Below are 11045 nucleotides of genomic sequence, written 5' to 3'. Positions count from 1 at the left end.
ATAGATTGAGGCCTATATTGGGCTAAGATTAGGAGAATTTAGCCTGACATTAGGGTTTGTCTTGTGTTGTGTCTTGCAGAGAAAGTGGATGGCTTCAATGATGACAACTTCCTCCCCCTATTCATAGACAAGTACAGGGAGCTGCCGCATTATAATCATAAACAAAAGAGGCAGGCAGCGCTGGATAAACTGCTGGAGTTGGTGAGCCGCAGATCCCCACGGCAACCATCCCCTATTTTAAGGCAAAAATTGGTGGGCTGAGTAGCACTTATAATAGGAAGCGCAATAATGTCCAGGATTCCATGAGATCAGGAGCAGCAGCAGATGCCATTTATGTCCCAAGGCTGTGGTACTATGACAGACTGCATTTTCTGTCAGACCAGACTGAAGTCAGGCAATCCCTCTCAACCCTTCCTTCTACTCTTCCTTCTACGCTTCCTTCCACCCCAGCTGAGGCTTCCGACGTCCAACCTGGGCCTTCCAGCAAGGAAGAAGAAGTGGAGGAGTCCGGCTTGAGTCAGGTATAGCATTGTTCAACATATTTCTGGTCGTAAAATGAATGATGTTAACTAGATGTTATTATTGATCACTAACTGCTGATTGAATAAAGTGTTTTGCATATCAATAGACAGTAGTGGCCAAAAATGTTTGGGACAAGAATGAAAAATGTAAAAAAAAAGGGGCCTTCGCTTCTCGGCCTTTTGGCTAAGATCAAGTGTAGTATCTGTTCTTATCAGTTTCCAGGAGGTGGTCCCTGATCTATGGCGAAATAGAGACGGGATTGCGGTTGCTATGCAAAGCCTGCTGGAGTAAAGGTGACCTGGAGCGGTTTGTAGCCGAAAGGGAAGCCTTCTGATTGGGATGGAGAACCACGGGGCCCGATCCGCAGGGTCGGGACCCTGGCCTTCTGGCCTAGATTGGGGCGGATCTAGCTCCGGACAGTTATTTGGGAGAGAACGCTTACTCCTGCCTTGCAAGGGGGGGAGGGAGTGGCAAGTACTTCCCGAATGTGATTAGGAGGAGTGATGGGAGCGACGGCAGAGCCTGATGGTAAAGGGCTCTTTCCGGCTTCCTGATCTCCATATCCTTCCTGTCTGTGGTGGGGTCTGCTGTGGTCTGGGCTGGGGGGTCAGGGTTTCTTCGAAAAGCCAGTGGTGAATGTGCCCCTGAAGTGGCAGTTCAGGGGTGCCGTATAGTCACGGTGTGAAAGCACTTGATTTTATGGCACCATGGTCACTTTTACCACAACACACGTTTTTCGCACCTGCCTCTTGGCCGGGCCTTTTGGCCAGGACCAGGGGAAATTTTTATGCCTGGCCGGAGGGCCGGCCATTGTATAGCACAATGACCACTTTCACTCTCCCATCTCACTATATTCCCCACTCTTTCTTTTACCCCTGTTTGTCACCTTTTTGTCTTTTTTTGGTTGTCTTTGTATACACGTTTTGTCACTGTGTGGCGAGTAGGGTGTGGGTCCTCGGGCCTACTCTGAAAGTCTTGGGAGGGGGTGAACATAGGCCTTCTGGCTTGGTTCGCCCTCTCCTTTGAGGGGTCTCCCTTCGGGGGAGCCCCACTGTACTTGGGTTGGTCTGCTTCGGCAGACCTTCCAGTTGTGGGGGTCCGCCTGCGTTTCGGCCAGATGGACCCTTTGTCTGAGTACCTCAGTCCCTGTCTGGAGCCTAACGCCCCGGGGGATCAGGGTAAGGTCCTTCCCTAGTGGAGGACTCTGTACACCCATTGCACGTTTTTGTGTTTCACTCTCTATGTGTGGGCACTTTTTTTTGGCACCGGGTGGAAGTTCATGAGGTGTGTTTTGCACGCCACTGGCTTTAAAAAAAAAAAATATTGTCTTTTTAGTGACTTGCTCCTGCCTTAAACAGTATGCTGGCCGCACTATCAGGACTTTCTCTATCCGAGTCAACGAGCATGTGGCTGGTATTAAGAAGGGCAAAAGTAAACATACAGTACCCCGACACTACTTAGAGTGCCATAATAGAGACCCTACCGGGACTTTATTCCAGGTGATTGACAGGTTTGTCCCTCATTGGAGAGGAGAGTCATGTCTTCGAGGCGTTTCGCGCCTCGAGACTTACTGGATATATGAGTTGAGGTCCTATTTCCCATTCGGGTTGAACGTGGAGTGGGACCTCAACTCTTTCATCAATCAATCTTGATTATTTATTTTTCAATTTTCCACCCTTAATTTCTCCCTTGTTTTTTCTCAATAATCAGTCCTTATTCTAGGGTCTGTTACCACTTAAGCTCTTTGTTATTTAGATTATTTTTTCATAATGGTCCTCGATTTATCTTAGGTTTAGTATAATGAGGTTATTTACTAAGGAATGTACCATCAACTTTCCTTTAATAATTTCTTCCAGTTTTGTTTTTGTATATTTATGGTTGATGTATTGTATATTTTCGATAGGTCATTTGAACTGTGGTGTCCCCATCGAGACATTTTCTTGTCATGTGACCTTGTTGTTTATTTTCGGGTCCGCATGCGCAGTTTAGCCATGGAGAACGGACTTCGCAGTTTGCGGGACTTCGTTTCTCCTGGGCTCTGCGAGGTTCCCGTAGCTGGTCACGTGATGAAGGCTGGACGTTTGGCGCGCTTCCAGTTGCCACGTCACTCCCCTCAGTTTGACACGTGCATCGGCGACCGGCGGAGCATGGCTTTTAGTCTGCTCTCTGATTGGCCGCCTGATCCATGTGGGAGATGGGCACTGGGCGCGCCTCCCGACGTGACGTCATCCCCCCAGTTGGACATGTTGATGGGTGGAAGTCGGAGCGGAATTGCAGTCAGCCGCTCCATTGGCCGCTCGACCCACCTATCATACAACACCTATGCTGCGATTGGCCCCTCTCACTGTTATTGTTAGAAGTCGTCTTTTACTGTCAGCAGTGAGGTCTTTTGACAGGAAGTTTCATTATGTGGTGAATTCACTATTGGCCGAGGGATCTTTTTGTCGACCCTGGGCTTTTTAGCGATTGGCTCCAATTTGTCTATGTTATACTAGGTGATATCAGATGACTGCACAGGTCCAATGGAATAGGCAATTACTTCCTGTTTTGCCATTCCAAGTGCGATCATGTGATTACACCCACCCAATGAAAATGGTTTGATTTCCACTCACTGCCATTGGTCCTTTCTAGATATTTTTAGTTATAAATATAGGCAACCTGAAGTGGATGGTTTATGCCCCTGTTGAAGACCCCAAGGTCGAAACGCGTCTGGCTCATTTACCATCCTCCATGTTGCCCATTCCTTTTCATTCATTGTGATCACGTTTTAATTGTTAAAGGTTTTTTTAGAAATAAAAACACCCCCTTTTTTATCTGCACCATGTGGAGGCATATTTTTTCTTTCCGCATACCTTCCGAATGAGGTTAAGTGCTTACTACAGCTCCATAAGTGATGTCCTTGCCTTCCTGATCCATACCTTGGTTGTCTACTGTGAGGACCTGCCTGGCGGCCCCCAGAGATCCATGCAGATTCCAGCCTAGAGGATTCGAGTGACAGGACTTCTCTTTCTTTTTTTTTTTCCACAAAATTTTTTTATTGAATATTCATAAGTAATGTTTACAGTACATACAGTATAACAGTTATCATGGGGTCCAGAATAATTTAGAGCATTATCTTTGAAAAGAGATTATATGAAATTTCAATAAAGTACCGTATTTATCGGCGTATAACACGCACCCAAAGTTTAGGCGGGAATTTTAAGGAAAAAAACTTTTAGGAGGGAAGTTTAAGGAAAAAAAAGCTTACATTCAAATGCCCATCAATGCAGCGTTATCGTGTCCATCTGCAGCCTTGTCAGTGCAGCCTTGCCAAAGGGTCCAGTGCAGCCTTGTCAGTGCAGCTTTGCCCCAGTGCAGAATTGTCAGTGCAGCTTTGCCCGAGTGCAGCCTTGTCCGTGCAGCCTTGTCCCAGTGCAGCCTTGCCCCAGTGCAGCCTTGCCCCAGTGGTCAGTGCAGCCTTGCCCCCAGTGTACATTACATGATCGCCGCCGACATGCACAAGTTTAGTGTGTAGTTTTAAATATGGCGCCGCGGAGTTCGGAGGGACTCGGCAGAGCTGAACGAGCGCTGCCGAGAACACAGTGACTGGGCGGAGCCGAGATACACATAGCCGAGGGTTCTCGGCTCTTCTCTGTGCCGTTCACAGTCACGCCCAGTCCCTATGATGGACATAACACAGGTCCAATGGCGGGACTGGGCGTGATTGTGAGCGGCACCGAGAAGAGCCGAGAACCCTCAGCTATGTGTATCTCGGCTCCGCCCAGTCACTGTGTTCTCAGCGGCGCTGAACGAGAGTCCCTCCGAACTCCGCGGCGCCATATTTGAAACTACACGCTATGTGAATATCGGCGGCAATTGCTCCGATAGATCACAAAATAGCGGAGATTGGCGTATAACACGCACCCACGATTTTATACGCCAATAAATACGGTACATAGTGTGATAACAGTCTATTATGGGTCACAGATTTACGTGGTATATATAGTGCCATTGAGACCAATGTCTTCAGGTCCAACTATGGCTACGGTTTGTTCATTTATCATTGTCAATAGGTCCCCGATTTGTCAATAGGTCCCCGAATAATAGTAATAGGGCACCTACTGTAGCTCTAAAAGGTAGGAAGAGATGAAGGAGAGAGAAAAAGTGGAAGAATAGGAAGAAAAGAAGAGAAAAGAAAAGGAGGGAAGGAAAAGAGGAAAAGAAAAGAAGAGAGAGAGGAAAGAAAGAGAAAGAGAAAAAGAAAAAAAAAAAAGGGGGGGGAAGATGGAGTGTAGGGTTAGATTAGATTGGGGGTCGCCTCCCAATCCAATTCCAGACCAACGAACAAAGGGGAGTAATGATTGGTGGTGTATTGGATCGATTTAGCTGTTTGTATGCAAAGTAGGAAAATGGACTCCATAACTTTCAGTGGTTTTAAAATGTGTCCAACAGGCCCAGGTATTCAGGAATTTTTGTAGTCTCTCTTGGGAAATGTGGATCAACTCCTCCATCTCCTCTATCTTACATATTCTTGTCAGCCATTCTCTAATTGAGGGGGTAGTTGCTGATCGCCAGTGTACTGGGATGCAGAGTCTGGCAGCGTTGACCATGAACATTGCGAGAGATTTATAGTAGGTCCGTTTGGACAAAGATGTATGGTGTAGAAGGTACTGTGCAGGTTTAAAATCCAGTATGTATGTGGTAATCTGTGATATTAGAGAGTGTACCTCCCTCCAGAGGGGTTGGAGGAGGGCACAATCCCACCAGATGTGGAGCATAGAACCTACTTCTGTTTTGCATCTCCAGCAAGTATTTGGAATTGTTGGTGAAAATTTGTGCAATCTCGCCGGGGTTCTATACCATTTAGTGGCAATTTTATAGCTATTTTCCTGTAATGCTACATTTATGGAACCCTTATGTGCGTATTCGTATATATCTTCCCAGTTTTCGTCAGTGAGTGACACTTGGAGAACTCTTTCCCAGGAGATGCGTGATGCGTCTATTCCCTGACCAGGGCAGGAGGTCTCTTGAATCATTGTGTAAATGTAAGAGATAAGGTGTCTTTGTGGTGAATTTCGAGAGCACAGAGCTTCAAACTGGGTAAGTTGTCTGCTCCAAGTGACGGAGGGATCCTGTGTCATAAGGAAGTGTCTCAGTTGTCTGTATGTCCAGGAGGGGAAGGATTTAGTAGTTGACATGGAGACTAGATTGTCATATGTTCGTATTCGTCCTTTATGGACAAATTGGTGAGCTAACATTTCCTCATGAGGCCATTCTTGTTGCAAGAATGATTGTGATTCCCCAGGAGGAAAATCCGGGTTGTTCCTGAGGGGAGTCAGCGGGCCTGGGTGTGAAGATAGATTGGCGGGGCCCATTGTCTTTTTGAAGGCTGTTAAGGAAGGGAATATGAGCGGATGTGTCTTCAGTGTCTGGGGCCAGTGTGAGGGCGAGAGCCAGGGGAGCATTCTCTAGAGAGACCCAAGCCTTCTCCAGTTTATGGACCTTCCAGTCTACTATCCTAGATAGCTGGCAAGCAAGATAATAATTGTGAAGATTGGTGTGGTAGAAGGGTATGGCGCTGTTCCTTTATGTAATTGATGGTTCCCTACCTGCGTGTTTGTATATTCCTAGTTTAAACAAGACGTATAGGTATATATTCCTAAACAAGTTTAAACAAGACGTACGGGTATCAGATGGTGGTATCTTTAAAAAATATTTCACAATATTGAACAAACTATAAATATATATATAAAATAATAATGGTGGTATCAAACTCCATACATAGTGTTGCTGGTTTATATTTCAAATGGCATTTGGTGTGGGAGGAGGGGGAGGGGGGGGGGGGAGTGAGAGGGGGAGGGAGAGGGGGAAAGGGAGAGTGTGGGAGGTCAGACGGTGGTGAAAGGAACTGAAAAATATCCAAAATTCACTCCTAATAAAGTGCAAGCGTGCTCTCAAGTTCAAAGAAGTCCTTATTGTGTAATAAACATTCTGTCAGATTCGTTTAAATCCTTATTGGTGCAATATCTTGGTGTATATCTTGTGCAGTATCTTAGTGCATGTGATGTTGTGATTATAATCCTTCGGTTATTTGAGAATCCGTGCTCTAAAAGTGCAGCCACTCACCAGATCACTTCACCCCTGCAGGGGTATCAGGCAGTTACAGTTTTGCGCCACTGTACGGCAATCTCTGGCAAACTCAGGATCGTGATGTATCATATGAAAAGAGAGAAGGAGTGCCCATAGTGTAAAATCGTTTTGTAAAAAGGTTTATTTAAACAAATGGAGAGGTACTCACAATTTCACAGTATGAATCAAGCAAAGTAGAAAACAGTCACGGTTAACCTTCAGCTGTGGTAGGTAAGTAATGTTGGGAAGCACAGATTAGGCCACGCCCTACGCGTTTCGTCGTCAGGACGTCTACTCGCGGCTGTCATCCTCCCCTTCCCCTGTCCCCCCCCTCCCCCCTCCGGTCCGTCTTCGTTGCCTCACCTTCACTGGACAGCAGGCTGACAGATGGAGATATGAACTGAGGAGCCGTGGAGAGAAACAGCTGACAAAGGGAGCTCCGGGAAATCCCAGCACCAGCTCATGATTTGTCAAGGCACCTGAAGAGAGAACCGGCCAGCCGAGGGGTGTGGAGGGATACTATCAACAGGTCCCTTGGAAGCCACAAACACCGGTGGAGAAGCTGGGATTGCCAACCCTCAGATAAGTGCATTAGATTGTAAGGCAAGGAGAGGGTAGGTGCTTTATATGGCATAACACTGCTGTAGCATAACTTGTAACTTGTAATGTGAAGGCTAAACGAAATTTAAAGTAAAAGGTCAACTATGTGTAGACAGTAACATATTCAGCTTACCGGGGACCTCAGGATATCCCAAGGACATTCCAAGGTACATAAAACTATCTTTAAAAGTGTGAATCTCTCTTTCTGAAGATATGGGAACTGTCTGATACTAAAATGATACCAAAGTAAGTGAATTTAAATAGAGAGGAACTGCGGAGCTCTCTGAGGAGATTATTTTGCTCTCTCCCCTTCAAGACGGGTTTGTTATAGTTTTCTGGGATCTGAGGGGCAAGGGACGGGTCCATCCAATTTAGCAGGTGAATGTGGTGTGAGTACTGAGCCCTCTGAACTCTCCATGCAATGACAGTCACGTTATATGAGGTGGAGATAAAACGTAAGTAGGCCATCCACGGATAGGAAGCTGTGCAAACCCGCCAGTCCTTTCTCTAATTGGTTTACTCAGGACACATAATCTATACGGCATAAAACTTTACGTAGGAGTATAAAGCCTTTGAAATTGGACCCCTGGTTGAAGGGGATACAACCATATAGCTGAGGACGTATCATTTCTTGTACTGTCTGCATGATCAAAATCAACATTGCTCTATCTTGTTGGCCTGAGGGCGCCTATATGGGGATCTGAGATACATGGATAAACAAGATTCAGGATATACAAGAGATGGGATCAGCCAAAAGGTAAATAAAGGTGATGTCTATATTGTACTTTTTGAAGTCCCCTGTACTCAACGTTGATATTTAGGGTGCTGCCAGAGATCATTAAAGGGAGTGGTAAAAGAGGCCTAAAACTTAGGACTCCTTAGTAAGTTGGAATACCCTAAGATAAATGGTATAAGACCTGCAGATGGTCCTTAAAATTTGAACCAGTGATACGCAGTCAGTTCAAATCAGCCGTCAATAGATTAACATGCTACTACCTGGACCTTCTTCAAGGTGGAGGATGAAACTCTCTTAAAAGTGGGACTGTACTAAAGGGTCTCAGGTACTGTGGCTATATAGAATAAAAGAACACAGTATAGGAGGTAAAAGATAGCAAAGAATGAGAGGAAAGACAGGTAGGGGGGGAATAACAACAAACCCAACAGGAGCCTCCGCCAGGACTAGTTCCAGCCCAGGCACCATAAAGAAGTATATGGTGCAGGATAATACTCATGTCAGCCCAGGAAAGGTAACCGGTTCAAAAAATAAAACCCCTGAACGCCCATCAAAAATCAATACAAGGAGACAGATGGCTGAAGCAGAACCGCTCAGTTTAAACCTAGCAGCAAGAGAAGAGGCCCTAATGGAGAGCCAACGGGAAGGAGTAATGCCAACAAAAAATGAAATAGCGGAGATGTTTGCTAGACTGGAAACCTTTATTAAAGCTGAAACAGAAGCAATAAGGGGAGATATGAGCCACATACTGAGAAGAGTTGAAGAGGTGGAGATAGTAGCTGAAAGACAGAGGACTGAGATGGGGAACCTGAGAAGTCAGATGGAAGGGCTGCAACGTGAGCAGAGGGACTTAAGATACAGATTAGAAGATCAGGAAAATCGAAATCGAAGGAAAAACCTGAGGATCAGAGGACTCCCAGAGGCACAGGGAGAGGGGGAAAATTTACAGGAAAAGGTGGACCAAATCTTTGGAGATATTGTCAACCCAATTGATAAGAGGGTTAAATTGGACAGAGTCCATAGAATTAGGAAACCAGCTGAGATAAATAAGGAAGCACCTCGAGATGTGATAGTGAGGTTCCACAACTATCAAGATAAAGAGAAAATCAGGGCAAGCCTAAGAAACAATCAAATAGTCAAATATGGTGATTCTAATTTACAAATATACCCAGACCTGGCAGCTGAGACACGGGCAAGGAAAAGAATCCTCCGACCTTTATTAGAACAACTCAAAGCTAGAGAGGTGCATTATTCCTGGGGTTTCCCAGCGTGCCAGATTGGGCGAAAAGATGGGCGTTCAGCGACGTTGAGGTTCCCAGAAGAGACCCATAATTTCTGCTGCAAGCTGGACATTCCACCTGTAGAAATACCGGGGAGGTGGGAGAAAGCAGGAGGGCAGAACACGGTAGAAGAAGCACAAATCTGGAAACCTGTGTATAACAAGAGAAGGCCCTAAATAAATGCTAGAATAATTAGAAGGGATGAAGGGGCAGCTCAAACCGTGATTGGGGGGCGGGGGGGGTGTGGGGGGGGGGGCTGGAGGCGTTGGGGAGGGCGGATCCCGGGAGGGAGTGGTGGGGGGGTCTGGTAGATCCTGGGGCGGGCTGGGGGATTCAAGGATGCCCACGCTGAGCTCAACCCTCGGGGGGACAACCGTAGGGCCGGGTGGAGATGGTGTGGCCGCGGTAAAAAGGGCCACTGGGTGGCCTGACACCCCCACAACCAAGGAGGGATGGGGAGGATGGGGGGGAGGGGCAGGGGGGGATGGGGTGGGGGGCAAAGGGAGGGGCGAGATCAGTACAAATCTCACTGTCTTTTGTTGTTGGATCGGGATAGGAAGAACAAATGGCCGGAATAAACCTAGTAACATACAATGTGAGGGGTCTCAGCTCCCCCATAAAATGCGCTAACATTATGAGCGAGTTGAGATCCAATAAAGCGAAGGTGGTCTTCCTGCAGGAGACACACCTATGCCTGGGGAGAAATCGGAAGATAATGTCTAGGGATTTCCCATTCTGGATTTACAGTGACTCCCCGATAAGGGGTGCAAAAGGGGTAGCGATTGGTTTTGCAAGGGAAATGCGCTACCAAATCGAGGAGAGAATAACCGATCCCGAAGGCCGATTTTTGTTTCTGAGGGGCAAACTAAATGGTGAGGAATACACCTTAGTTAATATTTACAGCCCAAACACCAACCCAGGGAAATATCTAATTGGAGTCCTGTCGAAATTGGAGAGTTTCAGGAGAGGGAAGGTTATTGTGGCAGGAGATATGAACCTATGCCTAGAGCCGGGCAGGGATAGTACGTCGCGTCCTCGGGGGACTGGAGGAGTGTGGCTGAATAAGCTTAAGAAAAAGTTACACGGTTGCCAGCTAGTTGATGTCTGGAGGATGCAGCATCAAAAAACAAAAGACTACACCTACTACTCCCCCGTTCACGCGACGTATTCAAGACTTGACTATTTCTTTCTTGATCATAGGAACTTAGAGGAGGTAAAAGACATAAACATAGGACCTATAACATTTTCAGATCATGCCCCGGTGATATTACAAATAAAACAAAATAGTCAAAGACCCCTTCAAAATAATTGGAGATTAAATGAGGACCTCCTACAGGATAGGGAAATTGATAAGTTAATTAAAGACGAATTGGAATTCTACTTTAGAGTAAACACTTCAAAGGAAACAGCAGAATCAATAGTCTGGGAGGCCCATAAGGCCTATATTAGGGGGATAATAATAAAGGCGGGAGTAGAGAAAGAAAGAAACCAGACAAAAAATATTCGGGAGTTACAGGAGGCAGTTAAAAAATTAGAAAGGAACCACAAAGAAACAGGGGAAGGAGGGATTCTGGGAAAACTATATGGAGCCAGAGAGGCCTTGAGACAGCAGATAGAGGTAGAAAATCGCAGAAAGTACAACTTAGTTAAAAAAGAGAGATATATCACTGGGAACAGACCTGGGCGACTCCTGGCAAGGGTACTAAGTAAAAAGAAGAGCAATAGATATATCGAGAAAATAAAGGCGAAATCAGGAGAAATCAGATATAAAGATGCCGAGATAGCAAAAATTTTTCAAGAAT

General features: G+C 46.0%; 1 pseudogene; it reads left to right on the top strand.

The window, feature by feature from the left end:
* The first annotated feature begins 685 nt into the window (after positions 1-685).
* Positions 686-805, top strand: LOC141120740 (U2 spliceosomal RNA; annotated as a pseudogene).
* The last annotated feature ends 10240 nt before the right edge of the window (positions 806-11045 follow it).

This window comes from Aquarana catesbeiana, linkage group LG13, assembly GCF_042186555.1.
Source record: "Aquarana catesbeiana isolate 2022-GZ linkage group LG13, ASM4218655v1, whole genome shotgun sequence".
NCBI lineage: Eukaryota > Metazoa > Chordata > Amphibia > Anura > Ranidae > Aquarana > Aquarana catesbeiana.
The sequence above is the reverse complement of the archived record's forward strand: the minus strand, read 5'-3'. Positions and strand labels throughout refer to the sequence as shown.